The sequence below is a fragment of the Salmo trutta genome, chromosome 12 (assembly GCF_901001165.1).
Source record: "Salmo trutta chromosome 12, fSalTru1.1, whole genome shotgun sequence".
NCBI lineage: Eukaryota > Metazoa > Chordata > Actinopteri > Salmoniformes > Salmonidae > Salmo > Salmo trutta.
The window spans coordinates 63,991,399-64,008,006 of record NC_042968.1 but is presented as its reverse complement, the minus strand read 5'-3'; positions in this window follow the sequence as shown (position 1 = coordinate 64,008,006).

Here is a 16,608-nt window from a genome sequence, read left to right as displayed (position 1 = left end):
GAAAATAACTACCCACAAAACACAGGTGGGAAAAGGCTGCCTAAGTATGATTCCTAATCAGAGACAACAATAGACAGCTGCCTCTGATTAGGAACCATACTCGGCCCAACACAAAGAAATACAAAACATAGAATGCCCACCCCACACCCTGATCTAACAAAATAGAGAAATAAACAGTCTCTCTCAGGTCAGGGCGTGACAGTACCCCCCCCAAAGTTGTGGACTCCCGGCCGCAAACCTGAACCTATAGGGGAGGGTCCGGGTGGGCATCCATACTAGGCGGCGGCTCTGGTTCGGGGCGTAGCCCCCACACCACCCGCTGATCCCCCCGCTTCTGTGTCGCCGGAGGAACCAGACCGTGGATCATCGTCGGAGGCTCTGAACTGCCGACCGCCGCTAAAGACTCCGGGCTGCAGGCCGCCGCTGAAGACTCCGGGCTGCAGGCCGTCGCTGAAGACTCCGGGCTGCAGGCCGTCGCTGAAGACTCCGGGCTGCAGGCCGTCTCAGGAGGCTCCGGACTGGGGAGCATCGCTGGAGGCTCCGGACTGGGGAGCGTCGCTGAAGGCTCCGGGCCATGGATCATCCCTGGAGGCTTCTTGCCATGGATTATCCCTACAGGCTCCGGGCCATGGATTATCACTGGAGGCTTTGTGCCATGGATCATCCCTACAGGCTCTGGGCCATGGATCATCACTGGAGGCTTCGTGCCATGGATCATCCCTACAGGCTTTCGGCCATGGATCATCACTGGAGGCTTCGTGCAATGGATTATCACTGGAGGCTCCGGACCATAGATTATCACTGGAGGCTTCGTGCCATGGATCATCACTACAGGCTCCGGGCCATGGATCATCACTGGAGGTTTCGTGCCATGGATCATCACTGGAGGCTTCCTACGTGGAGCTGGAACCGTCTCACTGGACTTGGGAGATGCACAGGAGACTGGGTGCGCAGAGCAGGCACGGGGTATGCTGGGCCGTGGAGGCACACTGGAGGTCTGGAGCTTAGGGCTGGCACACCCCGTCCTGGCTGAATGTTTATTTTAGCCCAGCAAGGGCAGAGCGCTGGCACAGGACAAACTGGTTTGTGCTGGTGAACGGGGGGTGCCGTGCGCAGAGCTGGCACAGGATAACCTGGGCCGAAGATATACACTGGAGACCAGGAACGCTGAGCCGGCACACTTCTTCCTGGCTGACGGCCAACTCTAGCATGGCAACGGTGAGGAGCTTGCACCGAGCGTACCGGGCTGTGAGTGTGCACTGGCGACAGTGCGCATAACCGCATAACACGGTGCTTGCTCGGTTACTCGCTCCCCACGGTAAGCACAGGGAGTTGGCTCAGGTCTCAACCCCAACTTCGCCAATCTCCCCCCCCCAATTATTTTTTGCCGCTGCCTCTCGGGCTTCCGTTGTTGCCGTGCTTGTTCTTCATAGTATCGCCGTTCCACTTTCGCTACCTCTATCTCCTCTTGTGGACGGCAATACTCCCCAGGCCTTGTCCAGGGTCCTGCCCCAACCAGGATTTCCTCCCAGGTCCAGTCCTCCTGACCACGCTGCTTGGTCCTTTGGTGGTGGGTAGTTCTGTTACGGCTGTCGTAGAGAGGGGACCAAAGCGCAGCGTGGTAAGTGTTCATTATATTTATTAAACAATGAAACACTATAACAAAGAAACAAAACAAAAAGTTAAACAGTTCTGTCAGGTAACGAATACAAAACAGAAAATAACTACCCACAAAACACAGGTGGGAAAAGACTTCCCAAGTATGATTCGTAATCAGAGACAACGATAGACAGCTGCCTCTGATTAGGAACCATACTCGGCCCAACACAAAGAAATACAAAACATAGAATGCCCACCCCACAACCTGACCTAACAAAATAGAGAAATAAACCGTCTCTCTCAGGTCAGGGCGTGACACCTATTCATAAGGCGCTGAAAAGTGGCAGGTGCTTTATGCAGGCCGAAACTCATAACCAAATACAAGTACAGAAAGGAGGGTACAGTAAAGGCAGAGATTTTGCGTGCCCTACACATCAGTGACACCTCCAATAGCCCTTTAACAGGTCAAACGTTCTCACAAATTCTGCTGCTCCAACCTGATCAAAGCAGTCCTCTGTCTGAGGAAGAGGAAATTAATCTGGCTTAATGACACTGTTTACCTTATGGTAGTCTGTACAAAATCTGTTTGTCCCTTCCGGTTTACCAACCAAGATACAGGGAGAAGCCCAGCTGGAGAAAGAAGGCTCTGCAATATCATTCTCCAGCATGTACCTGATCTCAGCATCCAGACAACTACGTTTCTCTGAAGAAACTCTATAGAACCGCTGAGGGTTCAGCATCCCCAACATCAGTATCATGTTCTATTAAATGTGTACGTGTAGGCGTATCAGAAAACAAAACTGGAAAACTCTGAATCAGGCCGCCTCGCCTATCAGCAGGTAGATGAGTGAGAAAGCTATCCAAAACATCCAGTGGCTCTGAATTTTTCAATCTACCCTGCAGTACGCAATTGTCGGGACCAGAGACATCCTCACCATGCACGGGGGAAAAAACTGTGATGTAACAGTAACAGCGTAATAGGGTTTTTACATGGCACAGTTCTGTTCCGGAGTGGCAACTAGATCGTTTTGCTCAGTGCACTGGTGGACAACCGTATATGGACCTTGACACTTGGCTTGAAAAGGAGAACCAACAATTGGCAGCAGAGCAAGGATCTGGTCACCTGGCCTAAAATGATGAGGCTCAGCTTGCCGATCAAATATTCCTTCCATCCTCCCCTGTGAGGATGAAAGCCTCTCTTTAGCCATCTCACCAGCCTCGTACAGGTGTCACCGGAAATCACACACATAAGATAACAGGGACTGAGGTGGCTTGGGAGACTTCCAATCAACCTGGAGCACCGCTAGAAGCCCATACATGCAATGTCCAAACACTAGGTAATTTGAACTGAAACCTGTGCTCTCCTGTGAAACCTCCCTGGTGGCTAACTGTAACTATGGTAACCCCTCCTCCCAATCCTTATCCATCTCAGTACAATAAGCTCTCAACAAAGACTTGTGTTTGATGGAAACATTCCAGTGCTCCTTGACTCCGTGCGTGATAGGCTCTAGCAAAATTGTGTTTAAAATGGAGCAGTTGGAGAACCTGACCAAAAAGATTAAAGGTGAAATTAGAACCTTGATCACTCTGAATAACATTAGGGATTCCAAACAGCGAGATAAACCGAGGAAAAACTTTTAGCACGGACTTAGTCGTGATATACCAGAGAAGATAGGCAGCAGGAAACCTAGTGGTCTGACACGTCAGAGTAAACAGGTAACTACTACCATTCTTAGAGCGAGGCAGAGGGACAACAAATTCAACAATCAGATACTCAAAAGGTAGGCTGACTACAAGAATAGGAAACAGCGGTATTGGCTTAATAGCTTGATTATGTTTACCCATTAATTGACAGATGTGACAAGTTTTGATGAATGCAGAAACATCCCTCTTTAACCTAGGCAAAAAGAAATGTCTCAGTATGCGATAGTAGGGTTTCCTCACGCCCAGATATCCAGCAACATTGTCGTGAGAAGTTTTCAACACCAACTCACAAAACTTAACTGGTACAACAATCTGACTATACAAAACAACTACTATGAGGCACCCATTTTCTCATCAGGACATTATCCTGCAGAAAATAACCATGGGCGACATCTCCGAATTGTTCCACAGGCACAATTTGGTTACGCAACTCTTCTAATGTGAGAGTAGGGGTGGGGGTGTTAAAACCTCTTACATCTACACGTTCCGCTAGCGGAACGTCTGCTCCAATATCCAATGATGGGCGGGGCGCGAAATTCAAACTCCTCTAAATCCGAAAACTTACACTTTTCAAACATATGACTATGTTACAGCTATTTAAAGACAAGACTCTCCTTTATCTAACCAAACTGTCCGATTTCAAAAAGGCTTTACAGCGAAAGCAAAACATTAGATTATGTCAGCAGAGTACCCAGCCAGGAATAATCACACAGCCATTTTTCAAGCTAGCATATCATGTCACATAAACCCAAACCATATCTAAATGCAGCACTAACCTTTGATGATCTTCATCAGATGACACACCTAGGACATTGTGTTATACAATACATGCATGTCTGTTCAATCAAGTTCATATTTATATCAAAAACCAGCTTTTTACATTAGCATGTGACGTTCAGAACTAGCATTCCCACCGAACACTTCCGGTGATTTTACTAAATTACTCACGATAAACGTTCACAAAAAGCATAACAATTATTTTAAGAATTATAGATACAGAACTCCTCTATGCACTCGATATGTCCGATTTTAAAATAGCTTTTCGGATGAAGCACATTTTGCAATAATGTAAGTACATAGCCCGGCGTTACAGGGCTAGCTATTTAGACACCCACCCAGTGTAGCCTTCACCAAAATCACATTTCCTATAAGAAAAATGTTCTTACCTTGCTTGTTCTTCATCAGAATACACTGCCAGGACTTCTACTTCAATAACAAATGTAGATTTGGTCCCAAATAATCCATCGTTATATCCAAACAGCGACGTTTTGTTCGTGCGTTCTAGACACTATCCCAACGCTAAATCTCGGCCACGAGCATGACGCAAAATATGACAAAAAATTTCGAAATATTCCATTACCGTACTTCGAAGCATGTCAACCGCTGTTTAAAACCAATATTTATGCAATTTATCTCGTAGAGAAGCGATAATATTCCGACCGGGAATCTGCCTGTCTGTAAACTGAGGAAAAAACCGAAAGCCGGGGGCGGGGCGTGTCACGCGCCTAAGGCTTAGTCCATTGACTGACCACTCAGCTTTTGCTCTCGTGTGCTTCAGCCAGGGCTTTGAATGACATCATTCCTGTTTTTCCCGGGCTGTGAGACTCCATTGTTGACGTGAGAAGTGTCACGTAAGAGCAGAGATCCTTTGTAAACGATAGAGAGAATCAAGAAGGGCAAGAAATGTTCAGACAGGGTACTTCCTGAACAGAAGCATCTCAGGTTTTTGCCTGCCATAGGAGTTCTGTTATACTCACAGACACCATTCAAACAGTTTCAGAAACTTTGGAGTGTTTTCTCTCCAAAGCTAATAATTATATGCATATTCCAGTTTCTGGGCAGGACTAATAATCAGATTAAATCGGGTACGTTTTTTATCCAGCCGTGAAATTACTGCCCCCTAGATGTAAGAGGTTAAGAGTAGGGGTGTTAACCCCGGTGTCCTGGCTAAATTCCCAATCTGGCCCTCATACCATCACGGCCACCTAATCATCCCCAGCTTACAATTGGCTCATTCATCCCCCTCCTATCCCCTGAAACTATTCCTCAGGTCGTTGCTGTAATTGAGAATGTGTTCTCAGTCAACTTACCTGGTAAAATAACGGTAAAAAAAAAAAATTAAAAAAAGTGGAGTCAGCCCACTGCTCCTTGATTAGATCGGACTGGGGCACAGATAACGGGATAACAGGGAAGTAGTGACAGATTTCTTTGTAACATTATCGTTAGCCGACACAGTGACAAGGTCGCCACGGCTCATGGAACAGGTCACTGCCCATTCAGAGAACTTTGGAAAATCTGTGCGCTCTCGTTGGGAATCCCAACAAACGACGGTTTAATGGAAACCACTAGAGGTGGAGACACGACAGGCCATACGCTCACCAGCCAAGTTATTCCACAGTATAACGTAAATACCCTCAAAATACAACGAAGGAGGCACCCCAACAACAACCTTGCCTTTCACCAGAATCAAACATCAGTTTATGCAATAGAACAGTGTTCAACCCCCAACACTATTCCCCAAATCAGTCTCAGCAGAGAAGGGTAACACATACTCTAATGCAAATGACTCAGAGGCACCCGTGTCACTCAAACTAGCGGTTATGCTGCGTGTTAATTATATTGTGTGTTACGGGTATCGTCCCGTGTCCTTCAATGAGGTTTACCCTCGCTCCATTGTTTGGGTACAGCCCAGTGTTTTTGTATACGTGTTTGTGTTGGGTGTATTAAAAATCCCCTAATGTGTATTCCTGCGCCTGTCTCCAAAATCCTTTATACAGTTGAAGTCGGAAGGTTACATACACTTAAATTGGAGTCATTAAAACTTGTTTTTCAACCACTCCACAAATTTCTTGATAAAAAAATAGAATTTTGGCAAGTCGGTTAGGACTGTCTGTAAACAATTGTTTACAGACAGATTATTTCACTTATAATTCACATAATTTGAGTCAATTGGAGGTGTACCTGTGGATGGATGTATTTCAAGGCCTACCTTCAAACTCATTGCTTCTTTGTTTGACATCATGGAAAAATCAAAAGAAATCAGCCAAGACCTAAAAAAAAATGGTAGACCTCCACAAGTCTAGTTCATACCTGGGAGCAATTTCCAAATGCCTGAAGGTACCACATTCATCTGTACAAACAATAGTACGCAAGTATGAACACCATGGGACCACACAGCCATTCTACCGCTCAGGAAGGAGACGCGTTCTGTCTCCTAAAGATGAACGTACTTTGGTGCGAAAAGTGCAAATCAATCCCAGAACAACAGCAAAGGACCGTGTGAAGATGCTGGAGGAAACAGGTACAAAAGTATCTAATATCCACAGTAAAATGAGTCCAGTATCGACGCAACGTGAATGGCCGCTCAGCAAGGAAGAAGCCACTGCTCCAAAACCGCCATAAAAAAGCCAGACTACGGTTTGCAACTGCACATGGGGACAAAGATTGTACTTTTCGGAAAAATGTCCTCTGGTCTGATGAAATAAAATAGAACTGTTTGGCCATAATGACCATGGTTATGTTTGGAGGAAGAAGGGGGATGCTTGTAAGCCGAAGAACACTATCCCAACCGCGAAGTATGGGGGTGCCAGCATCATGTTGTGGGGGTGCTTTGCTGCAGGAGGGACTGTTGCACTTTACAAAATAGATGGCATCACGAGGAAGGAAAAATATGTGGATATATTGAAGCAACATCTCAAGACATCAGTCAGGAAGTTAAAGCTTGGTCGCAAATGGGTCTTCCAAATGGACAATGACCCCAAGCATACTTCCAAAGTTGTGGCAAAATGGCTTTAAGGACAACAAAGTCAAGGTATTGGAGTGGCCATCACAAAGCCCTGACCTCAATCCTATAGAAAATCTGTTGGCAGAACTGAAAAAGCGTGTGCAAGCAAGGAGGCCTACAAACCTGAATCAGTTACAGCAGCTCTGTCAGGCGGAATGGGCCAAAATTCACCCAACTTATTGTGGGAAGCATGTCGAAGGTTCCCTGAAACATTTGACCCAAGTAAACATTTTTAAAGGCAATGCTACCAAATACTAATTGAGTGTGTGTAAACTTCTGACCCACTGGGAATGTGATGAAAGAAATAAAAGCTGAAATACTGCTATTATTCTGACATTTCACATTGTTAAAATAAAGTGGTGATTCCAACTGGCCTAAAACAAGGACATTTTACTTGGATTAAGTGTCAGGAATTGTGATAAACCTGTTGGGGCTAGGGGGCAGTATTGAGACTTTTGAAAAAAATATGTGCCCATTTTTAACTGCCTCCTACACCAACTCAGAAGCTAGGATATGCATATTATTAACAGATTTGGATAGAAAACACTCTGAATTTTCTAAAACTGTTTGAATGGTGTCTGTAAGTATAACAAAACTCATATGGCAGGCAAAAACCTGAGAAAAATACAAGCAGGAAATTAGAATTTTGTGGCTGTACTATTTTCGAGTCATTGCTAATAGATCACACAGTGACAAAGGATTCGTTTTGCACTTCCTACGGCTTCCACTAGATGTCAACGATCTTTATAAAGTTGGCAGGGTAAAAAAGACATGACTCATTGCTGTTGAACCAACTTCTGAATACCCAAGCCCTTCGTAGGCTACCCTTACCCTAGGCCTACTATACCAAAGGCTGGTTCAACAGCAATGAGTCATGTCTTTTTTATCCTGCCAATTTTACGTTATCATTACATTTGACATTTATTTGTTGTTAATAAGGCTAGATGGGACGCTACCGTCCCACTTGACCAACATCCAGTGAACGTGCAGGGCGCCAAATTCAAACTACAGAACTGTAAATATTTAACATTCTTGAAAATACACATGCTATATGTCAAAATAAAGCTTAACTTGTTGTTAATCTAGCCACGGTGTCAGATTTCAAAAAGGCTTTACGGTGAAAGCAAACCATGCGATTATCTGAGGACAGCACCCCATCAAACAAACACAGACAATCATATTTTATCCCACCAGGCGTGACACAAAACTCAGAAATAATGATATAATTCATGCCTTACCTTTGAAGATCTTCTTTTGTTGGCACTCCAATATGTCCCATAAACATCACAAATGGTCCTTTTGTTCGATTAATTCCGTCGTTATATCTCCAAAATGTCAATTTATTTGGTGCGTTTGATCCAGAAAAACACTGCTTCCAACTCCCGCAACATGACTACAAAATATCTAATAAGTTACCTGTAATCTTTGTCCAAACATTTCAAACAACTTTAGGTATTTTTTCACGTAAATAATTGATCAAATTTAAGACGGGATAAACTGCTTTCAATAGCGGATAAAAACAAAGTGGAGCGAGCTTTCAAGTCGTGCGCCCCTAACAAACAGTACACTAGACTCGACCCTCATTCTGAACAGCAATACTTCTTTATTTCTCAAAGGAAAAACATCAACCAATTTCGAAAGACTGTTGACATTCAGTGGAAGCGATGGGAACTGCAAGCAAATGCCTTAGAAATCTAGTTCCCCATAGAAAACAATTGAAAGAGAGTGCCCTCCAAAAATAATTCAAGGATGGTTTGTCCTTGGGGTTTCGCCTGCCAAATAAGTTATGTTATACTCACAGACATCTTTCAAACAGTTTTAGAAACTTCAGAGTGTTTTCCATCAAAATCTACTAATAATATGCATATCCTAGCTTCTGGGCCTGAGTAGCAGGCAGTTTACTTTGGGCACACTTTTCATCCGGACGTGAAAATACCGCCCCCTAGCCTAGAGAGGTTAAAACAAAAACAGATGCTTGTTTTTTGTTTCATTTATTAAAACCAACTTATTAGCATGAATTACCTTACTGGTTTTACGGTGACTATGTTTGTGGCGCACATACAATGCAACTTCTAGAGATGTGTGAATGCGATCTGATCTGATTATGTTCATAAAACCGGAGAGCAACATCCGACTGCTGAAGTCCAGAAAACATATTAACAAACAGTTACATGACCTACAGCATGGTCAATCATGTTAAAGGAAACTATCTTTCAGTATTTGTTTCATTAGTCCATTGTTGACACATTTTCCATTACGAAAACCCTGGCATGCACACACACACACAAACACACACTGTAAAATAAGCATTCACACACACGTACTGTATCAGGGTTTGGGTCAATTCAGAATTTCAACCCATGAATTTAATTTCAAATTATGAATTGTACTCACACCACAGGAAGTAGAATTTGAATTGAATTTGAATTAAAGGAAGAAGAATTGAATCCAAAGCAATTAAAATAATTTCAACTGAGACAAATTTCATTTCTTTGACAAATCTTTTAACAAAAGCATGTGCCACTTATTACTGTAAAGAATACAGATACCAATCCAAATATAATCTTGATTACATCTCAAATATGCCCCACAGTATTTGTTTTGAATTTTGTCATTACATTAGATTGATCTCTTCCATTTGGGATTGTTTGATGCATTATGGGAAATGTATTTTCTTTCATTTCTTTCGAAGTATCTTACAATATTTCCAGACTACTGTAATTTATTTAAAATTAATTTAAGGAGGAGTCTTTAAAAATATAAAAGGTCATCCATATGTTAACATAGTATTGGTCACCATATGTCAAAATAAACAAATGTATAATGTGTAGAATACATTAACCATTTAAATGTAATTGAATTCCGTTTAATTAAATTCAACTCTCTTTAATTCTAATTGAAATTAAATAGGAATTCGCAACTCAATTGAGAAATGGCCCCAACCCTGACACATGTAATGTATATACACACACACACACACACACACACACACACACACACACACACACACACACACACACACACACACACACACACACACACATACACACACACACACACACACACACACAATGTAATCCATAGGGTAAGCCTTGTGTCTCGTTGACCAGGTTTTATTTGGTCCTGCATTATTGAGTAGCTCTCAGTCCATGAGGTACTGTAGTAGACATGCAGTGGTGGAAAAAGTACCCAATTTTCATACTTGAGTAAAAGTACAGATACCTTAAAAGAAAATTACTCTTGTAGAAGTGAAAGTCACCCAGTAAAATACTACTTGAGTAAAAGTCTAAAAGTATTTTTTTTTAAATACACTTAAGTATCAAAAGTAGAAGTATAAATCATTTAAAATGTCTTATATTGAGCAAACCAGATAAAACGATTTTCTTATTTAAAAAAATAATAATTACGGATAGCCATGGGCACAGTTCAACACTCAGACATAATTTACAAAAGAAGCGTTTGTGTTAAGTGAGTTTGCCAGATCAGAGGCAGTAGGGATGACCAGGGATGTTCTCTTGATAAGTGCGTGAATTAGACAATTTTCCTGTCCTGTTAAGCATTCAAAATGTAACGAGTACTTTTGAGTTTCAGGGGAAATTTACTGAGTAAAAAGTACATTATTTTCATTAGTAATGTAGTGGAGTAAAAGTAAAAGTTGTAAAAAATATAAATAGTAAAGTACAGTACAGATACCCCAAAAACTACTTAAGTAGTACTTAAAAGTATTTTAACTTAAGTACTTTACATCAATGCAGACATGTAACCACAAACTGCACTGGTATACATGCACATGCGTGCGCTCACCACACACTCACACACACACACAAACCCCCCACACCAATGTACGCACATACAGTACATGCGCACACACTCAGACAGCACTGTTTGTGGAAGTCTGTTTAATCACCGAACTTCATTGCACTTGCGAGTCTGACAGAATGACTTTGAAATAATGCTATTCAATTCCCACTTATGCTCTGAAGTGTTTACACAATCCACCAATGTCTTTAACTTCAAAGCTTGAATTTGTGCTTCATTTATTAGATGCTGATTCAAGTCTGGTTCTCCTTGAGTTGGCAAAACAACCATACAGCCTTTCCCTCCTCCAACCCAGTAAAGCAGGCTTTGTCCTCCAGCTTTATCAAAGGCAACCTCTCAAAACCCAACTGCCTGTGGTCATGCTCCATTCAATTAAGGGCTCTGTTCAATCAGATCCGCTTTAGCTGACATCCGCATAGCATTTGTTTTCGCTGTGTCGGAGATGGAACTGCATTAGACCTGTCAAGTCGACAAGCGGCTCCTGGCGTTATACCTGAAGCGGACATTGCCATTGACTAAACGGAGTCGCACTAAGAGAAATCCCATGCAACAGAAATCCCATGTTTACAAGTTTAAACACTGAAATGTGAGATGTAATCTACATTATGGGAAATGTATTTTCTCAATTAAGCTGATAGAATTCCTAATTATTTCATTGAATGATTTTCAATTTGAGTGTCAATATTTCCATATGGCTTACCGTTACTCCTTCTGACCTAACGTGAGTGGGACGGGTGGCTTCGTGACAATAATCAAGAGCAGCTGCTAACCGATTTGACAGCTCCAACGTACTTACAGTTCCGACTGTTGGAATATGAAGTCAAATTGGTAAAACTGTGAGATCTTTTTAAACAAAATGCAATGTACAGTAGTATATATATATTAGAATGAGCTTGTTGAAGATTGCAGTATTTAAATACATAGTGTGAATAACAGTATAAAATAACGGTCCAGTGTTTAATATCTCTACAGTATATACATGGGGCAGCAGCGTTGGACGTGTGTGTGTGTGCTTGTATGTGCATGTGTTTGTGAGTGGGCACATGCGTGCGTGTGTGTGTGTGTGTGTGTGTGTGTGTGTGTGTGTGTGTGTGTGTGTGTGTGTGAGTACAGGAGTTTGCATGTGTATGAGGTGGGTGTGTGTTAGTATGTGATAGAGAGAGAGCGAGAGAGAGAGCTTGTGTGTGTGTTTTGCGTGAGTGAGTCGATCTTTGTCTCTTACTTCAGGGGATGACGTGAAGGCTGTTCAACAGTCTGATGGCCTGAAGAAAGAAGCTGTTTTTCAGTCTTTTGGTCTCGGATTTGATGCACCTGTACTGTCTCTGTCTACTAGATGGTAGCAGAGTGAACAGACCGTGACTTGTGTGGTCCTTGATGAGTTTCTTGGCCTTCTTTTGACACCAAGTGCTGTAAATGTCCTGGAGGGTAGATTTGATGTGCTGGGCTGACCGTACCATCCTCTGGAGAGCCATACGGTTGAGGGCATTGCAGTTGCCGTACCAGGTGATGATGCAGCCCGACAGAATGCTCTTGTCCATCTATAGAAGTTTGTGAGGGTCTTAGGGGCCATGCCGAATTTATTCAGCCGCCCGATGTTTAAGAGGCGCTGTTGCGCACTACGGTGTCTGTGTTTTGGGACCATTTTAGGGTAGTGAGAGTCTGCTTTTTCGAAGAAAGACGAGTGAGTCATCCTTTAAACTCTCCCTCATTTGATCATTGTCTTACCCATGCAAATCAAATCAATCAGTAACTCCACAACTCTCAACTCTAGCTATACCTTATTTTACAGTCTGCCTATGTTCTCTTGCATCAGCCACATAACAAACTCCACCACATCTGAGGCAAAGGAACATTTCTCTTTCATGCAGGCCGGCTGCCAGTGAAACGACTGTCCATTAATAAACATGGTCATGGAAGTTAGGCTCTGCAGGGGTTTGTTAGTGATAGCATCGGTAAATAGAAAAATCCCCAGAGGAATACTCTAAGCTTTGACTCGTAGAGCTAACACACCACTGCCAACCCGCCAATGCATGATAATAAGTCCAAAGCGAATCGAGACAGTCATAGATTAGTGTTTATTTGAAGACAGAGAGGGAGTGAGAGAGAGAAGGAAAGAAGGGACAAGAGTGGTAGAGAAAGAGAGGGAGAGGGCACAGAGGAATAATTCTCTCGTTTCCCTCCGAGAGAACTGTCCATGAATTTCATGGCAGATTACTGCCTGTCTAGCTCAGTGTCAGCCATGTTTGTCAGGCTATTCAACATAGCATTATCATTTCTTTTTAGGTCAGAGATGGGGTTTTATGTTTCAAATCCCAGCCAGAGAGCATCTTCCTCTTTGATTGGCCCCGCCAAACTCTCCTAGAAAAACACATATCAGATTAAGACCAATGTAAGGCCCAATGTCTCTCATTGAGATTCAGGAAGTGTTGAGTTCCTCCATGTTAATGCTAATCATACTTAAAAGTACATATCTTCTCTCGCTCTACCGCCAAGATGGAGGGAGTGAGCAGGGGCTTAGGAGTAATGTCAGATCTCTTGCGCTTCTTCTGCCTCTCCAGATCTGAACGCCAGTGAGACGATTATTGAAGTGTGAACTTCATCTAGGGCTCCACAGGGATTGGCTGAGGATAGCACCTTGAAATGGAGATATAGTTACTTCAAACTCACGCCAATATTTAGACTTCTGTAGCAAAGTGTTTATCCCCTGTTATTGGACTTATTTTCAAACACAGAGTGAATTAATCTATGTTTGTGTGGTTTGTTAGGAAGTTTGTCGATGTGTGCAGTGCATTCTTAGAGAATAAGGATTAATCTCTGTCAAAAAAAAAACACTACACAAGCCACACTAATAGCTGGCCAGGGTGGCCTTGACCTGGATTAGAGCTGAGCTACTAGCGCTAGCTATCAATACTATTCAAAGCTAAATCTAGAACATATGTGATCTTGGTGCAAATTACAGATCAAAGCAGTGAAGTATTTGGAACACACATCACAGGATCAGGGTTCTCCAGGGAGAACCTTGGCCATCCCCACCCAGCTGACACACTGATCCAGTCCTCCAAGCACAGCCTCTTAGACAGACCCATCTCTTACACCCCACTGCTATTCATCTTTTTTTTTATTTAACTAGGCAAGTCAGTTAAGAACAAATTCTTGTTTACAATGATAGCCTAGCCCGGCCAAACCCCAACTCAGACAACGCTGGGCTAATTGTACACCGCCCTATGGGACTCCCAATCACAGCCAGTTGTGATACAGCCTGGAATCAGACCAGAGTCTGTAGTGACACCCCTTGCATTGAGATGCAGTACCTTAGACCCCTGCGCCACTCGGGAGCCCTTCCTCCTGTTGTGTCCAGGGATAGGGTTACATATCATTGTCTCAGGTTAAAAAGAAAACAGCCGGAGTTAATTTTCATTCGGTTACATGTTGGTTTCTTCCATTTTCTTCCATTTTCTTCAAATGTGTTACTTTTCTCGATTCCTAATTGTAATATCAAACAAGGATGTTAGTGGCAAACACAAATACTTTCCACCAAACCTCTCCACATACCTGGTTAAGAGGTTTGGATCAATTGCCTACACATATGGTCTTATGAATAACCATTATCCTGTAGTCAATCAGCTCCCCCTTCTGCACCAATGACTTCTATATAACCCCCATCACAACACTGAAGTGCTTCGCCCTCCCTAGTCCCGACCACATGGTTGCCACAGCACCTTGTGTAAACCACATTAAAACAGCGACAGAAACGTAATTACACTTTAGGCATCACTAAGCATTGGCTCAGCAGTAATTCACTCCCTTCTTCTTCTTCCCCTCTTGACGACTGAGAAAAGGGATGAGGAAGGAAGATGCAATTTTCTGAGGACCCGGGATTCAGGGAAATGCATACGGAGGATTAAGCAGGAAATACAAAGACCCCTGTACTCTTGTATTAGACGGGCTTAAGGTTCTCCAATAGGTATGCATAAAATCATTTTCCTCTCTGATGTTCTTTAGACTGGCGACCTTAGATGAGGAATATGTGGAGAAATATATATGCAACTCCTCATACTGTGGCCCTCTGTCAGAGTCAGAGCTCTTTCTGTGGTTACGAAGCATTACATTATTAAAAGTATCTCATATTCAGCAGGCAGTCATCAATATAAAACAGCTAAATGAATCTGACTGTGGCTCGTCCGTTGACTGATTGCCAAGTCTTCCCTTGCACTAAGTGAATTAATTACATAGCCCTGTGTCAGCTATAAGCACCTGTAGAAAAGATGAATAAGAGGGAATAAAAATAAAAATTGTACAGTCCATTAGTGACAAATCAGGTCTCATGATTTAAAACCTGCAATTAATATGCGTACGGGCGTATGGTAGAATGTTAGAGAATATCAAATTAACTTTTAAGACCTGGGCCCTGTGCGTTGCATGAATACCAACTAATGACGATCAAACATTTAATTGGCGGATAGCGGGCGTGAACAGGTTTTTGGCATACGTGTACACCCACCCTATGTTAGAAATTCATGCCTGTGTTAAGGCCCCTGGATCTAATTAAACCAATTGAGGCAGTGCGGTGGCACACTGAATTTGCTAATGCAGCGCTGTGGAACAAGTGGAGGCAAACCCAGGGAGCTCAGAGTTGCGTGGCAACCTATGATGGTGAGTCTTTGACAAAAGCATGGCTGATTTCTACTGTGTGTATGTGGGGGGGATTATTGGTGTGTGTTTTTGCGGTGTTTGTGTGTGTGTGTGGGTACGTGTGTGTTTATATAAATGTAGGTGTATTTGTGTGTGTTCAGAGGGCTCTAAGCAGCCACATATTTCACTCAATTAGTGCCACAGCAGGGAACTGTATGGCTACTCACTGGAGGAAGTTTGAGGGGGAATAGTTTGCTTTATGATCGTGATTAGTGATGAGATGAGGGATTGAATATGTGTTTGAGAGTTGGGGGTGGGTGGGTTTGTGAGGAGAGAAGACTGAAGACTGCATAGCATGTAGAAGAGGTGGTGAGGAGTATATGTGTGTGTGTGTGTGTGTGTGTGTGTGTGTGTGTGCGCATGCGTGCGTGTGTGTGTGTGTGTGTCACATCAGCCCTTCTTAATCAAGTCCAGTCAGTCTACAGCTTAGAATACCAACAGCATGTGTGTCCGCATATCTACTGGGAATGAGAACCTAGTCAATTTTGCTGCTGCAGCTGCTACCTGACAAGAGTGATGTGAGTTAGATATGCAGAGGCCTGGAGTAGTGGTCCGATGACTGATCCTTATCCACGGCACCACTGGCACTCTGGGTCTTTGGCTTGGCTTTGCCTCTTTTCTCATAGTGGCAGAACTTTTTAGTATTGGATGCAGCTAACTGGCTAACACCATCTATACATTTCATAAAAGTTGAAAATATAACCCAAAACTCCTTATTTATGCATTAATTTATTCTCTTACCTCTGTCGACTTTTCTTAATCTGTAGGTTACCTTTGTCCTCCTGTTTTAGTTTTATGCCTTCATGGGAATAACAGCTGAAATAGGTGCAAATATTCAGTAAATCTGTCCCTAGAGTGGTAGAATCAAATAGACAGTAAGTCAGAGGGAGTGAGATAGAAAGAGTGATAAGAGGAGAGGAAGAGAGCGATTGCTGATACTGAGATCTGCCTCCAATAGTCAATAGTGACAGGAATTGTATCAGTATTCTGAGTCTATTCTTCACTACACA